This window comes from Ambystoma mexicanum, chromosome 7q (assembly GCF_040938575.1).
Source record: "Ambystoma mexicanum isolate Mex_15411 chromosome 7q, UKY_AmexF1_1, whole genome shotgun sequence".
NCBI lineage: Eukaryota > Metazoa > Chordata > Amphibia > Caudata > Ambystomatidae > Ambystoma > Ambystoma mexicanum.
In genome coordinates this window covers 1,009,732,632-1,009,746,719 of record NC_090941.1, presented here as the reverse complement: position 1 = coordinate 1,009,746,719, position 14,088 = coordinate 1,009,732,632, and the positions used below count along the sequence as shown (strand labels likewise).

The window sequence follows — 14,088 nt, the reverse complement described above, 5'->3', positions numbered from 1 at the left end:
CCAGATGGCAAACCTTGACATCTGCCAGCTATTTTTCTTAATGAAGCACAACCCATTATATTAGCTGCCTATCTTTTTCAGATGAACACACCAATCACACAGTGCAAACATGTTCAAGGGTCGGTGACTCATATGTTTTAAAGTAAGGTGTGACACTCCTACACTAAGCTCTAAACAGATCCCTATAATTCTATATTTTTATTTTATATTATTACGAGTTAGTAATCGCCGAAGCGATTTTTACAAGATTTTAATCACAGAAGAACATGGCAGTGGAAAGTGTAAAAGTTTGATTTCGAATTTAAACTGGGCAGTCAATGCTTTCATCAGTAGTTGACTTGGACCATCAAGAACGTTATTCTGGGGGCTTCTGTGCTAAACTGGCAACAATTTGGTCTAAAGTCTTTACCGCTGCAAGACGTCCTTTCTCCTCCGATAATTCAATATTATGCTCCAGTTCATGGCTGCAGTTACAACCATTCAAACACATTTTCTGTACGTTTTTCCCATTGAATTGATTGTAAATCGTTATTTTTAAAGCATCATTTTTTCCAAAGTTATATTCTTTCTCAAATTGCCCTATTTTTACATCACAGTTTCCACTGCAGCGCGAGTGTGGCCCTGAGTCTGCGTGTCCAGGGGCCTCACACCTGTAACTGGCCTATGAAGGATGGCGCCATGTAATGGGCACATTAGAGCTTGTTCAGCGGAAGAGCCGTAATCACATTATGCAGCTAATCGCCTCTCTATTGCCTTTAGTATAGCTTCATGCTTAATTCAGCACTAAGCCACCCCATCCCTCGTCTTTCCAATATTGAATGTTGGGACTATTACCCAAAAATATGACACCGTAACAGATCAGCATTCCTGTGTATCCACACCCTACCATAACAGATCAGCATTCCTGTGTATCCACACCCTACCGTAACAGATCAGCATTCCTGTGTATCCACATCCTACCGTAACAGATCTGCATTCCTGTGTATCCACACCCTACCGTAACAGATATGCATTCCTGTGTATCCACACCCTACCCTAACAGATCTGCACTGTAACAGATCTGCATTCCTGTGTATCCACACCCTACCCTAACAGATCAGCATTCCTGTGTATCCACATCCTACCGTAACAGATCTGCATTCCTGTGTATCCACACCCTACAGTAACAGATCAGCATTCCTGTGTATCCACATCCTACCGTAACAGATCAGCATTCCTGTGTATCCACACCCTACCGTAACAGATCAGCATTCCTGTGTATCCACACCCTACCGTAACAGATCAGCATTCCTGTGTATCCACACCCTACCGTAACAGATCAGCATTCCTTTGTATCCACACCCTACCGTAACAGATCAGCATTCCTGTGTATCCACACCCTACCGTAACAGATCAGCATTCCTGTGTATCCACACCCTACCGTAACAGATCAGCATTCCTGTGTATCCACATCCTACCGTAACAGATCTGCATTCCTGTGTATCCACACCCTACCGTAACAGATATGCACTGTAACAGATCTGCATTCCTGTGTATCCACACCCTACCCTAACAGATCTGCACTGTAACAGATCAGCATTCCTGTGTATCCACACCCTACCGTAACAGATCTGCACCAAAACAGATCTGCATTTCTTTGTATCCACACCCTACCGTAACAGATCAGCATTCCTGTGTATCCACATCCTACCGTAACAGATCTGCATTCCTGTGTATCCACACCCTATCGTAACAGATCAGCATTCCTGTGTATCCACATCCTACCGTAACAGATCTGCATTCCTGTGTATCCACACCCTACCGTAACAGATCAGCATTCCTGTGTATCCACACCCTACCGTAACAGATCAGCATTCCTGTGTATTCACATCCTACCATAACAGATCTGCATTCCTGTGTATCCACACCCTACCGTAACAGATCAGCATTCCTGTGTATCCACATCCTACCGTAACAGATCTGCATTCCTGTGTATCCACACCTACCGTAACAGATATGCATTCCTGTGTATCCACACCCTACCCTAACAGATCTGCACTGTAACAGATCTGCATTCCTGTGTATCCACACCCTACCCTAACAGATCTGCACCGTAACAGATCTGCATTCCTGTGTATCCACACCCTACCGTAACAGATCTGCACCATAACAGATATGAATTTCTTTGTATCCACACCCTACCGTAACAGATCTGCATTCCTGTGTATCCACATCCTACCGTAACAGATCTGCATTCCTGTGTATCCACACCCTACCGTAACAGATCTGCACCGTAACACATCTGCATTTCTTTATATCCACACCCTAGCGTAACAGATCTGCACCGTAACACATCTGCATTCCTGTGTATCCACACCCTAGCGTAACAGATCTGCACCATAACAGATCTGCATTTCTTTGTATCCACACCCTACCGTAACAGACCTGCATTCCTGCATATCCACACACTACTGTAACAGATCTGCATTCATGTGTATCCACACCCTACCGTAACAGATCTGGACTGTAACAGATCTGCATTTCTTTGTATCCAAACCCTACTGTAACAGATCTGCATTCCTGTGTATCCACACCCTACTGTAACACACGTGCTTCTTGACGGTACAACGTCCATTCATCCCCAGGGAGTTTTCTGCCACCGATTTTTGGCTGAAGAAAATCGTCTGAAAATATGGGGGTCAGAGGGTTAAGGGATATAAGGGGTAGGGGTGGGGGAATATGTCGTAAACAACTGGGAAGGTGAGGGTTCGAGAGGGAACACCCAAAATAAAAAAAATAAAAATGGATTCGTTTTTCTTCAGCAAAATACCCTGGAGATGGAATGACATTCATAGAACCCTCTTGACACACACAGCCCTGAAAGGCAGGGAACCTCCCCTCTTCACACACACGCACACACGTAAGAACTGAGCATAGCCATAATCCGAACAGCCATGTAATTTGGAAAGGTTGCCAAACCCAACCCATTGATGTATTTATTGCGAGCTGGTTTATGATTAAAACCTTACACACGCTTCATCAAACGAGATGATATCCAATTCATCACCAATTGATACCCAACCCATCATGGGCAGGTGCCACTCTGCAAACGTGTCCAGACAGCGGTGCATACGATCCTAAAAGCTACACACATTTTCGTGTTTGCAGATTCACATAATCCAACACCCCTTCCGTTTTTTTTAATCATGTTCACGATGCTGATGCCCTCAGCATGTGTCAGATGCAGGTGGCTTCAATGTTGGTCAGCACTAGCCCTAAAATTACTTTCATGAGGCAGGTACCCATCTTTACAAAAGCAGTGACACCACCACGCACATGTACACACGCACACACATAAATACCTGTTAACAGACACTTGTCCCTTGCCCTCTCACATCCATGAATGACCACACACATACACACGCACACACACACACACACGAACACACACATGCTCACAGGCGCTCAACTTCTCACATAAATGCATGAACAAGCAAAAGCACACACGTGCACATTGACAGACACCCACTCATCGACACTCAAACAGCACAATACAAACACATTCATATAAAAAGCATATTTTTTAACTTAGCTGAATTTTCGGGCTGGTCCCTCTGCTGTGCTGCCACCAGTAAGATTCAAGCTGAGTGTCATGCCAGGATCCAGGAGGAATTGGGGAGTCAAGTTTCAGAGCCTTGGACATGAAGGCATTTCATATGTTTGGAGCTTTGGAAATTGAATGGCTCACAATTCCAGTTGCAATGAGAGAAGGCTTCACTGGAACACTAAAACTCTCTTGAGTGGCCCAGACAGTATTCTCAAAAGCCCATGCCTGGCTGGGAGAGCTGTGCACCACAGCCAAACATCACTTATTGTGTATGCAATATTTCTCAGCATTCTAGCAGGGATAGTGAGTACTCCTGTGTTTGCTGCTCTCTGTCTACTTTCCTTGGCTCCTCCACAAAGGAGGATGGCTGGCAGGTCACCATGTAGTCACCCATTAGCATTAGCCACCCATGATGAGTTCCTGTATTTTTGGATCTTGTCCAAGAGAGTTCAAGTAATAATGTTGGTTTTTCCTACTCCGTTGGGGGCACAGGAGTTTGTTGTAGTTTGTGTGTCATAGTGAGATGGTATTGTTGGTGTTATTGACTTTGAAGGTTTGCGAAGTAGAACAATATTTTGATTATGTCTGTTGGCACTCACGATAGGTTAGTGCTTTGCAAAATGATGCATTCGCTTGCCTCAACTGGAGCTGGGCGAGATTGGCGGGCCTGCCCTAGTCAAAAAGGAAGATCATCCTGGAATCATTCTGGAGTCATCCGATGACTCCATTCTAGAGTCATCCAGGGAGAGTTTAGGAAGATCATCCCAAGTCTGCGTACAAGCCAAAATATTTAATGAGATGAGGACACTAGAGTTATCACAGAAACTACTCCAGGATGAGTTCGGATTACTTCCAGTGATGATCTTGGATTACTCCAGGATGACTCCATGACAACTTCAGGATGAGTGGGGGATTACTCTAGGATGACTCTGAAAACTTCAGGATGACTCCATGACAACTTCAGGATGAGTGGGGGATTACTCTAGGATGACTCTGACAACTTCAGGATGAGTTGGGATTACTCCAGGATGACTTCAGGATGAGTTGGGATTACTCGAGGATGACTTCGGAATACTCCAAGACAACTCCAGGATGACTTCATGACAACTTCAGGATGACTCCACGACAACTTAAGGATGAGTTTGTATTACTACCGGATGACTTCGTATTACGCTTGGATGGCTCCATGACAACTCTAGGATGGGTGGGGATTAGTCCAGGATGGTTCCATGATAACTTTAGGATGGGTTCTGAATTGTAAATGATTAATGCAGACTACTCCAGGATGAGTTTTAATGATTTCAAGATGCTTCCAAAAGATTTAGGAAAAGGGGTTGGATTACCCCAGGATGTATCCCTTTTGAGTAACATTGGTGGCATTACTTTACAATGACTCTAGTTAGACTTCTAGATAGTTTTCAGGGAAAAAAAATTATATGGAATTTTGCAGGTGTCACTTCATCTTTGCTAGAGCACCCGTTAACTAAGTTCCCTCGATTTAGTGCACACAACTACAAACACCCCCACTTCCCAGGTCACAAACCAACCTGTAAGCTCCCTCATTTCAATTCTCACCTCTAGCCAGCATGGCCTCACCCCCAATAAACTCCCACAATTGCAAAGCACTGCACTAAAATACACTCTTCCAGCAGCCTACACAGAATCTGTTAAAGGTCTACCCGCATGACAGACTGCCGCCAGTCACTTCACCGAATATCAATAAGAGCAGCTAACAATTACCCAGTTCATATTATGATTGTAGCAGCTATAAATTGTTGATATTTTAATATAGTATTGCTCTTGTTATAAGATATCTTCAATCAAACATAGGCTCAGAAAGTGTTCAGCATTTTTTTATTCAACAAATTCGGTTTAACAGCATAGCTGTATTCCATAAGAATGAATAGGTTTGAAAAAATACCAACAAATATCATCGATCCTGCATTTCAAAACGCAGAGTCTTCCTTAGGCCTCTTCTGGCATTGCAAATTTTGGTGGCGAGCTTCCTTATCACCCAGCCGTCCATAGTAGGCCAACTGTTAGCCTTGCAGACAGATCTCAAAGATTCTACAAAAAAAGAAAGGATATATGAACCTAAATGGACATCTGAATAGGCATTGTTAAATTCCTTATTGTAGAATACATACCAGATTAATGTTAAAATGTCAATTTACAAATGCATCACTACATTTAAATGCATTTGTACACAAAGGATGAAACGGGCTTAAAGATAGATTTGAACTGAAAATGAATTATGGTTTTCTGTGGCTGCATTCAGAATTTTATGGTCTTTAGTGTAGCTATATTGATTTATATCAGTTAGAAATAGAAGGCATGAGTGAAAATGGGGAAATAGTCTTTCAAACCCTTTGCTAATTAACTACCTCCCCTTTTGCCCATACCATTCTTACACCCCGATACATATCTACCAACAACGCGCACATATCTTGTACCCACACTCACACTCCCATCTGCACAACCTCTGCCACCCACCCGGCTACTCGATAACTTCCTCTATGCAGTTGAAGGGGCCAAAAAGTATTAAAAAAACCAAGAAAAAAAAACATGTTAAAAGAAATACAAATTTGAGATACTCTTCTTAAAAAAGGTAGCATATTTGCATTGGAGTAACAGACTACTTCCTCCCAAGAGTTCACTCTTGTTTTCTTTATCCATCCTACTTTCTTTGCAAATGATATATGGCATTTATAACGCGTCTATACACAAGTGTTCGAAATGCGACGAGGCAGGGGAGGGGGAACAGAGGGAAGACAGACAACGATCTTACTAGGCCAGGTGTCATTCAGATCGCACAAGTGCATGGGAAGGGGAAAAGTGCGAGGGAAAGGGAGAGGGGAAAAGTGCAGTACATGGGAGAGGGGGAAAAAGTGCAGTACATGGGATAATAGAATAAATAAGAAAAATAAAGGCGGGATGATGGCAAGTGCAGGGTAAGAGCAGACATAAGTGCTGGTGGGGGACTGTAGGGATACAGAATACAGTTCCCAGGTGCGGGGGTTGCCAGTGCAGGTGTGTAAATGGCGGGGCCTAGGCCCAAGGTCACAAAGGGTGGCCAGGTAGCCAGTGCAGTTTCAGCCAGGAATTCAGCAGGGGATGGGGGGGGGGAGGTTTTGAGGTGCTTCCGGAACTGGAGATGGTTCTCCTCAAGTTTCAGGGAAGCAGGAAGGCTGTTTCAGAAGGAGGCCCCTGCCGAGGAGAGAGATCTACCACCAACTCGTTGCTTGGAGAAGCGACAGACCCTGAGGGAGTTGGAGGCGGATGATCGAAGAGCTCGAGAAGGAAGATTTTTGGGAAGAGAAAGTTGAAGGTATTGCGGCCCCAGGCCCAAGAAGGCCTTGTGGACAATGCAGAGGGTGTTCAACTTAATCCTTGCAGCCACCTCGAGCCAGTGCAGAGATTTCAGTCCTGGAGAGATACGATCCCTGGGCTTGAGGCCAAGGACAAGTCTCGCAGTCCTTCTGGATAAATTGCAGAGGGCGGAGAGTAGAGGCAGGCAGATGTGACTCTCAACCTGTTTGACGGATACCTGCAGCAGGTGCATTAACCCACTACACCATGAAAGGAACCCTAAACTGCGGAAAGGAAAAGACGTCTAGCTGTTTGTGAGCCATTTTTCTTGTTTGGCTCATTTATCTCATACAGAATCACAGCTGCTGATACAGTGGCAGGGCTTTTAACGGGATGAGTTTGGGGGCTGCGTCGCCCCTGAAGTTCCCTTCAGGTCAAGCCGAGCACTATGTCAAGAATTGATGTGGTGTTCACGGGCGCCGCATGAGGTTGCTTGCTCCACTCTGGAACAAAGCCCTGACTCGGCTAATGCGTATTATTGGCCAGCAGACTCCATGATTTGACAGACACGGTGAATAGCTCAGTTGGTTGAGCACCTGTGAAAAGAGATTTACGTTCAAACAACTGGCTTGAGCTCCGTTTTAGGATTTCCTTATTCTGAGGTTGATGGTGTGAATGTTATTGAGTTTAGAGACGCCCTCAGCGACACCAATCACTTAAGCGCCGAGAAGCAGGCTAGTTTCTGGTTTGCAAATGTATACACTGGCATGACACGAACATGTGTGTGTTTGTTCAAAAGGGAAGTAACCACGTCCCCCATCTCTGAAACTCCCACCCCTTGCCCCTGGGTGCGTTATTCCTGTCCCCTGGGGGAGGGGGCGCATAGTAGGTATGCTTGCCCTGGTGGAGAATTAAAATAGAAAGCGCTCTCACCACCCAGTAGCAGCTTCATGGCTCCTCTCCCTCCTCGGTGGGTGGTCTAGTCCTTCTGTAACACAGGAGGGGCTGTGAGAGGGAAGGAAAAACAGGTCAAGTGGGCGCACATATCAGCAGAACCAGCTTCGCCCCCTCCAATTCAACCTCACGCCATTATTTTGATCGGCTTTACCTGTTTTGTACATCACAAGGCAAACCTGAGCAAACATGCATAGCGCACAGAAACGGTCTTTTCGAAAGAAGGCACTAGTTCCAATGTTGGCAGAAAAAGGATCTGAAAGTGATTTGACAAGGATCACACCGAGTTGAAGTGGAGAAGCTAGGACTAGACTCGGTCTGCTTGGTCCAGAGCCAGCACGCTGGCAGACTGGCCACTGCACCACTTGCCGCCCGCAAAATACACACCCTGATAGAGGCATCTTGCCAGGTTGAACACATCCTACAGAATGCTGTGTTATTGTGGGCACGAGGATGAGTATCTCGGCAGGGGGCACTGAGTCTGGTGGTCAGGAGGGCATGATAATGAGAAGTCTCCCTGGTTTGGAGCCGTCCCTGGACCATGCAGGCAGGCACCTTGCCCCTGACTGCAGGGGCACTTAAGAGCCGCAGCCTGAGAGGGGCAGCTGTCCATGTGCTCTTTAACATTTGAAGAGTTTAACAGTAGCCATCCCCGCTGTCCAGGCTGACACAAATGAAATGCAGCCTTTGAATTTCAGAAGCACCGCATCTGTCCTAGTATACCCGCGCTGCTGGCTAGCACTGGGGCTTCTGCACAGCCCAGAAAACCCCCTCACCAGGCGTGCACCCACCTTGTGTTTTGTATTTTACCTTTACTAAGCGCAAAATAGGTGCTGTGTATGTACTGAGTAAAGTACGCTGAACCGTGACATCTGTCCGTTTTTAAGGTGATCGAGCCTCGGAAAAAGCACTTCTGCCGATAATATCGAAAACATAACCCTACCAAAAAAATCTGGATTGAAAGTGGATTGCTACTGGATTTCCCCAAACATTTAAATCCTCTTTAAATCCTCTTTAACTCCAGAAACTCCCATTGTACTTGCTCCCCCCTCAAGACACTGCTCATGTCTTCTTCACAATGGGCTATGTCCTGGGGCACGTGAGCACCGGGGGACTGTAATAATGGTGGTGGTGCGCTACACAAATCAACTCATAAACATTCCTATATGATTCTTAACAAATACCCCTTGCATTATTGAAATACACCTTGAGAAGCTACGAGAGATTCAGATGGCCGGCATAGTATCAACTAGTGACTCACAACAACTTACCACCCGATAATACAATTGTTACAGAGTAATCCTTTTTCATAATCGCATCTTTTCCGTCGTGGTCCAGTTCTACAGTATCAAAAAAGGCACGAATCATTGCCACGCAAGTCGTCAGTAATAAACTGCAAATCCTCTCTTCCCAAGCACTGAATGGTATCGGTGGTCTGAAAGACACCCAAATGTTAAATACCCAATGCAAGGCACAAAATAGTTTTCTAAATTTGAAAACAGATATTTAATTTCAACTATTCGCTGATATAAACTTTATGAAAAATAGCAACTAGTAATGCATGCTATTTGAGCAAGGGGGGAACAAAAACAACAATCTTACTAGGCCCAGTGACATTGAGAACGCGCAAGTGCATGGGAGAGGGAAAGGGGAAAAGTGCATTGAGGGGCGGGAAGTGTGGAGCAGAGTAGAAACAGATACATTATGCAACAAACAGTGGCAGTGCAGCCAGCAAGTGGCAAGTGCTGGGTTAAGGCAAGTGCTGGGTTAGGGGAGCAGACAGGTTATGCCTGATAAGTGCATGAGGAAAAAGAGGGGGGGGCAACTGTATGGTACCCCAGTGCAAGGGGTGGCCCGCAGGCAGTTTTGGGTGGGTGACAGGTACCAGGACTTGTCTAGAGACCTCATCAGGTGTGACGGGGGAGAGGGAGGAGAGCTTAACCCACTGAGCTATCTTACCGGCTGTAGCAAAATTAGTAATTATATGTCTGAATGTTCTCAAAGTGAGAAAGCAAATTGCACTCTGTAGTGGATACCATTCAACTGATTAACTGATAACTGATTAAACAATTGTGTTGCCTTGCAAGAATCAATCTCACCTCTAAGGGGGGACCTTGCTTTTGTTGCCAAACAATTAAAATGAATAAACCGAAATTTGGTTTTAGTTCAATCCAGGGAAGGATTAATGATATGGAGGTACAAAATAAAGTGCCAGCAAATTGCACATGTATTGTTGATCTCGGCAAAAGATATAAGCCTGTCGTACAACTGCCAAAATGTCTAGTCAGCAGGTCAATCACTCATCTCTTACAGTTTCTAACGAGGTGCCCACGGGAAAATATACCAAGCAGGGGTGGATAGTGGCACTGGTGTTGCAGTAGTTGTTTCAAGGGTACATGAACCAGACATCTAGAGAGCCTGTATTCAAACAAAACAAGCCCCCACCAAAATAATTGGATTATCAATAAATTCCTTATTGAGAAGAACTGTTTAAATGACCTATTTGCCCAAACTTAATTCGTGAACTAGGGAGGAGGCTAACTCGCTTAAAAATACATGTGTGCTTTGGTGGAGACACAGGAAAGGGTGCTTATCATTTATTTGGTCGGATATCGTTGATGTAAAAAGATTACCTGATGTAACCAATCATAACTGAGACATCATAAACATAATTTTGTCCCGTGATTATCTAGCAGAAGGGTTGCTTGCTATAGAGTTCAGAACTGCCACCATTAGGTTCGGCAATACAGCACGAGCGTTTGAATGTGTTGCGGGCAGCTGACACAATTACCTTCTGCGAATTCCAGGACGCTTTGTTTGCTGTGATTTCCAGTTTTGCTTTTTACATCTGGAGATGGGTATAGCATGTAAAAAGCAAAACAGAAATCCACAAGCAACTCTTCAGCTCCATGCACGCTTCGTTACCTACCCGCCCCAGGAAAGCCCAGCCATTCCACGGCGCCTGCCGGGAGCTAGAGCACACAAAGGGTACCTTTGAGCTGGCACGTCTCTCCCTTCTTCGGCTTTCTTCTTCCATTAACCTACAGGTTCCTGACCTGGACTCTAACGAAATCTGCAACTCTGGCCCTACACACTGCAGCGAATACTCTGGATTTTCTGGTCTCGGACCTCTAATTTAGACCCGAGTTCCCTGCCTTCTCTCCTCTTCCCGCTGCCTTCAAAACAACAAATGAGCTCCAAAAGATACACAGTGCTCAGAATGCTTTATAACACCCATTATTCAACTTATAGCCGTAACCCGCTAGACGTATTGAAACGTGCTAAAAACTAGCAAAAACAGCTAGAAAATGTACTTTCCTCGCGTTTTGGTAAATGCTAATTCTGTTTCGTTTCCTGTTTGTAGTGTCCGTGCGTTAGTTCAGTTGAACCTGATGTTTTTAACCACTCGTCTCCCATACAAGGAGGATCAAAATGTACTTTGTTTACATGCTGAAGGTATACTGCTGAAATCTTCAATGCATTATCAGCTTTCCTTACTGTTCTGGAACGTGTATTTGCCATCTGTTAATCCAGTCACCATGTGTGCCTTCTAGTTTACAGGCTTCACTCCCCTGATGATCCCGTTCTCTCCAAAGTAGGCTAATCCAGTTGCTCCTCCTCAGAGGCGTTCTTCTTTTCTTTTACTCTTCCCTGCAGTTTCGCGTTGCAAGTGCTCGCTTCCCAGCTCTGGTTTGGACGCGTGTTCGCTGCCTTCTCTCCACTTCCCGAGGCCTTCAAAACAACAAATGAGCTCAATAAGATACAGTGCTCAGAATGCTTTATAACACCTATTATTCAACTTATAGCCGTAACCCGCTAGACGTATTGAAGCGTGCTAAAAACTAGCAAAACCAGCGAGAAAATGTACTTTCCTCGCGTTTTGGTAAATGCTAATTCTGTTTCGTTTCCTGTTTGTAGTGTCCGTGCGTTAGTTCAGTTGAACCTAATGTTTTTAACCACTCGTCTCCCATACAAGGAGGATCAAAATGTACTTTGTTTACATGCTGAAGGTATACTGCTGAAATCGTCAATGCATTATCAGCTATCCTGACTGTTCTGAAACGTGTATGTGACATCTGTTAATCCAGTCGTCCCTTCTAGTTTACAAGCTGCACTTTATGAGCTCATTTGTTGATTTGAAGGCAGCCGGAAGAGGAGAGAAGGCAGGGAAAACGCGTCTAAATCAGAGCTGGGAAGCGAGCACTTCACGCGAGACTACAGTGAACTGGAAAAGAAAGGAAGAACGCCTCTGAGGAGGAACAGCGTCTAAATCAGAGAGCTGGGAAGCGAGTACTTGCAACGCGAAACTGCAGGGAACAGGAAAAGAAAGAACGCCTCTGAGGAGGAGCAACTGGATAGCCTACTTTGGAGAGAACGGGATCTCCAGGGGAGTGCAGCTTGTAAACTAGAAGGCACACATGGTGACTGGATTAAAAGGCCAGCTCATAAATCAAGCTAGCCTCGTGTGCGGAGAGACACGTGCAATAGCTATGAAATAAACGAGCCTAGAAAGGTGCTCAACACCCCGATCCTTACCTTAAGGCTTGTGATGTTCAAGCGCCGGCCCACGCTCGATTCCTCATCATTCGCCATTGCTGCAATTGTTGCCAGGCCGGAAGTCGGAATGGAAAAACAAGCCGCATGTCCTTCAGAAAAAAGCCCAAAACAAACTAACTCCCATCCAAAAAAGCAGAAAAAGAAAGCACCAGAAACGCTTTGGATGGGTTTCAAAAGTAAGCAACATAGCACAATTTTTCATAAACATATAGAAAACATAGACATACCATATTACAATAAAAAATGACTTAATAAAATGCATTTTATTTTTCTGACACTTGGTATAATCATATCATTTCACCATTCACCAAAATAGCTTGCGCTTTTGCGGTCCGTTGGTGTCTTGCCTTGTGTTGTGCCACATTGCCTAACAACGTGCAACTATTTCATCCAATATAGTGTAAGTAAACGGAAATATGATATTAATGTGAGACAATTATCTATATAATGCCTATAAAAAAGCCAAAAACTCTTGTCTTTGTCAATACGCGTTTTAACAGGACTTCAGCGCAAACATGCAAGCTTCTTATAAATCAAGTGGCTGAAGGCACACTTGGCTAAGACATTTTTGTTAAACCAGATTAGCTTTTACAACTCTGATTAAGGCATTACATCTCAGAAGACTGTTTAGAAATTGCACTGGCAGGCGTTTACAGTGTGAAGTTTGATGCTATTGCTTGATAGAGCCGTCACAAAGAAATCCCTGGAGGATGTAATGCAGGATATATATATATATGCAGGCTTTAGATTCGAGTACAAATGGACAGAGAGGGGCAATTAGAGAGGTCAAGAGGACGAAGATGAAGTGGGAGATCGGAAGAGTAATAAGGGTTTTGATGGTCAAAAGAGGTAGGGTCTGGGAGTAAGTTAGCAGTTAGAGCGTTAGTATGTGCTCGCAGATGCGCCCTGGGTGCTCACAGAGGCAGTGCCATTACATGCAGATCAGGACGTGTGCCCACAGATAATGATAATGATGTGTTATTTATACGTGTTTCCGGTCAGAAGGAAAAAACAAGCTGCATCTCTTTCTGAAACAAGCCCCTGACTCCCATCAAAATAATCCAAAAAAAGCAAGCACACATAAACGGTGTGGGTGCGTCTCAAAAGAGACAATATCATAAACATAGAGAACACACACACACACACTATGTTACAATAAAAAGAAGGAATTGTGGCTTTTCAGTGGGGATTTAATGTTTCAGCTCCCTCTGGCTGACCATCTATTGTATTGTATTGTTTATTTATATAGCGCCTATACACCGGGAAGTGCTCAAGGAGGGTGGGAACATGGTGAAAAAACAAAAGTCGCTCAGTGCCCTTGAAATTCTGAGACAAGTAAGTGTGTAATATACATTTAACAGTTCAGACACAGCAAATAGGCCTGACGGCGATTCTGCAGTTTTACCAGTGCAATTAAGGGGAGAAGAAAAAAACTTGCTTTGTTATGAGCAGCACAGTTAAATGAAATCCTCTTTATTAACCAGCTGCATGCCTCCATCAAACAATGACTAAAAGTAGGTGACCTTATTATCACAAAGGTGATCCCGGCGAGCATGCTTAAGGCAATCGGACCTGGCAAATAACAAGAAGATTAAGATTTATCAATTTGGCATAAAAGAAACCCACTTTTCAAGTTTTGAAATCAAAAAACGACTATTTTTCAGAAAAAAAGAAAGGAATCC

General features: G+C 44.4%; 1 protein-coding gene and 1 long non-coding RNA gene across 3 annotated transcripts in view; one reads left to right on the top strand and one right to left on the bottom strand.

Annotated features, from left to right (window-relative positions):
- The window catches only part of ARRB1 (arrestin beta 1), a 1,358,416-nt gene that overhangs the window by 511,584 nt on the left and 832,744 nt on the right, over nt 1-14,088 (top strand). The gene's annotated exons all lie outside the window — the stretch shown is intronic.
- Nucleotides 5,424-12,496, bottom strand: LOC138528508 (uncharacterized). The gene is made up of 4 exons (XR_011284161.1): nt 12,386-12,496; nt 9,121-9,284; nt 7,829-7,900; nt 5,424-5,653 (listed from the first exon to the last, which is right to left on the bottom strand). It is a non-coding gene; the product is annotated as an uncharacterized lncRNA (long non-coding RNA).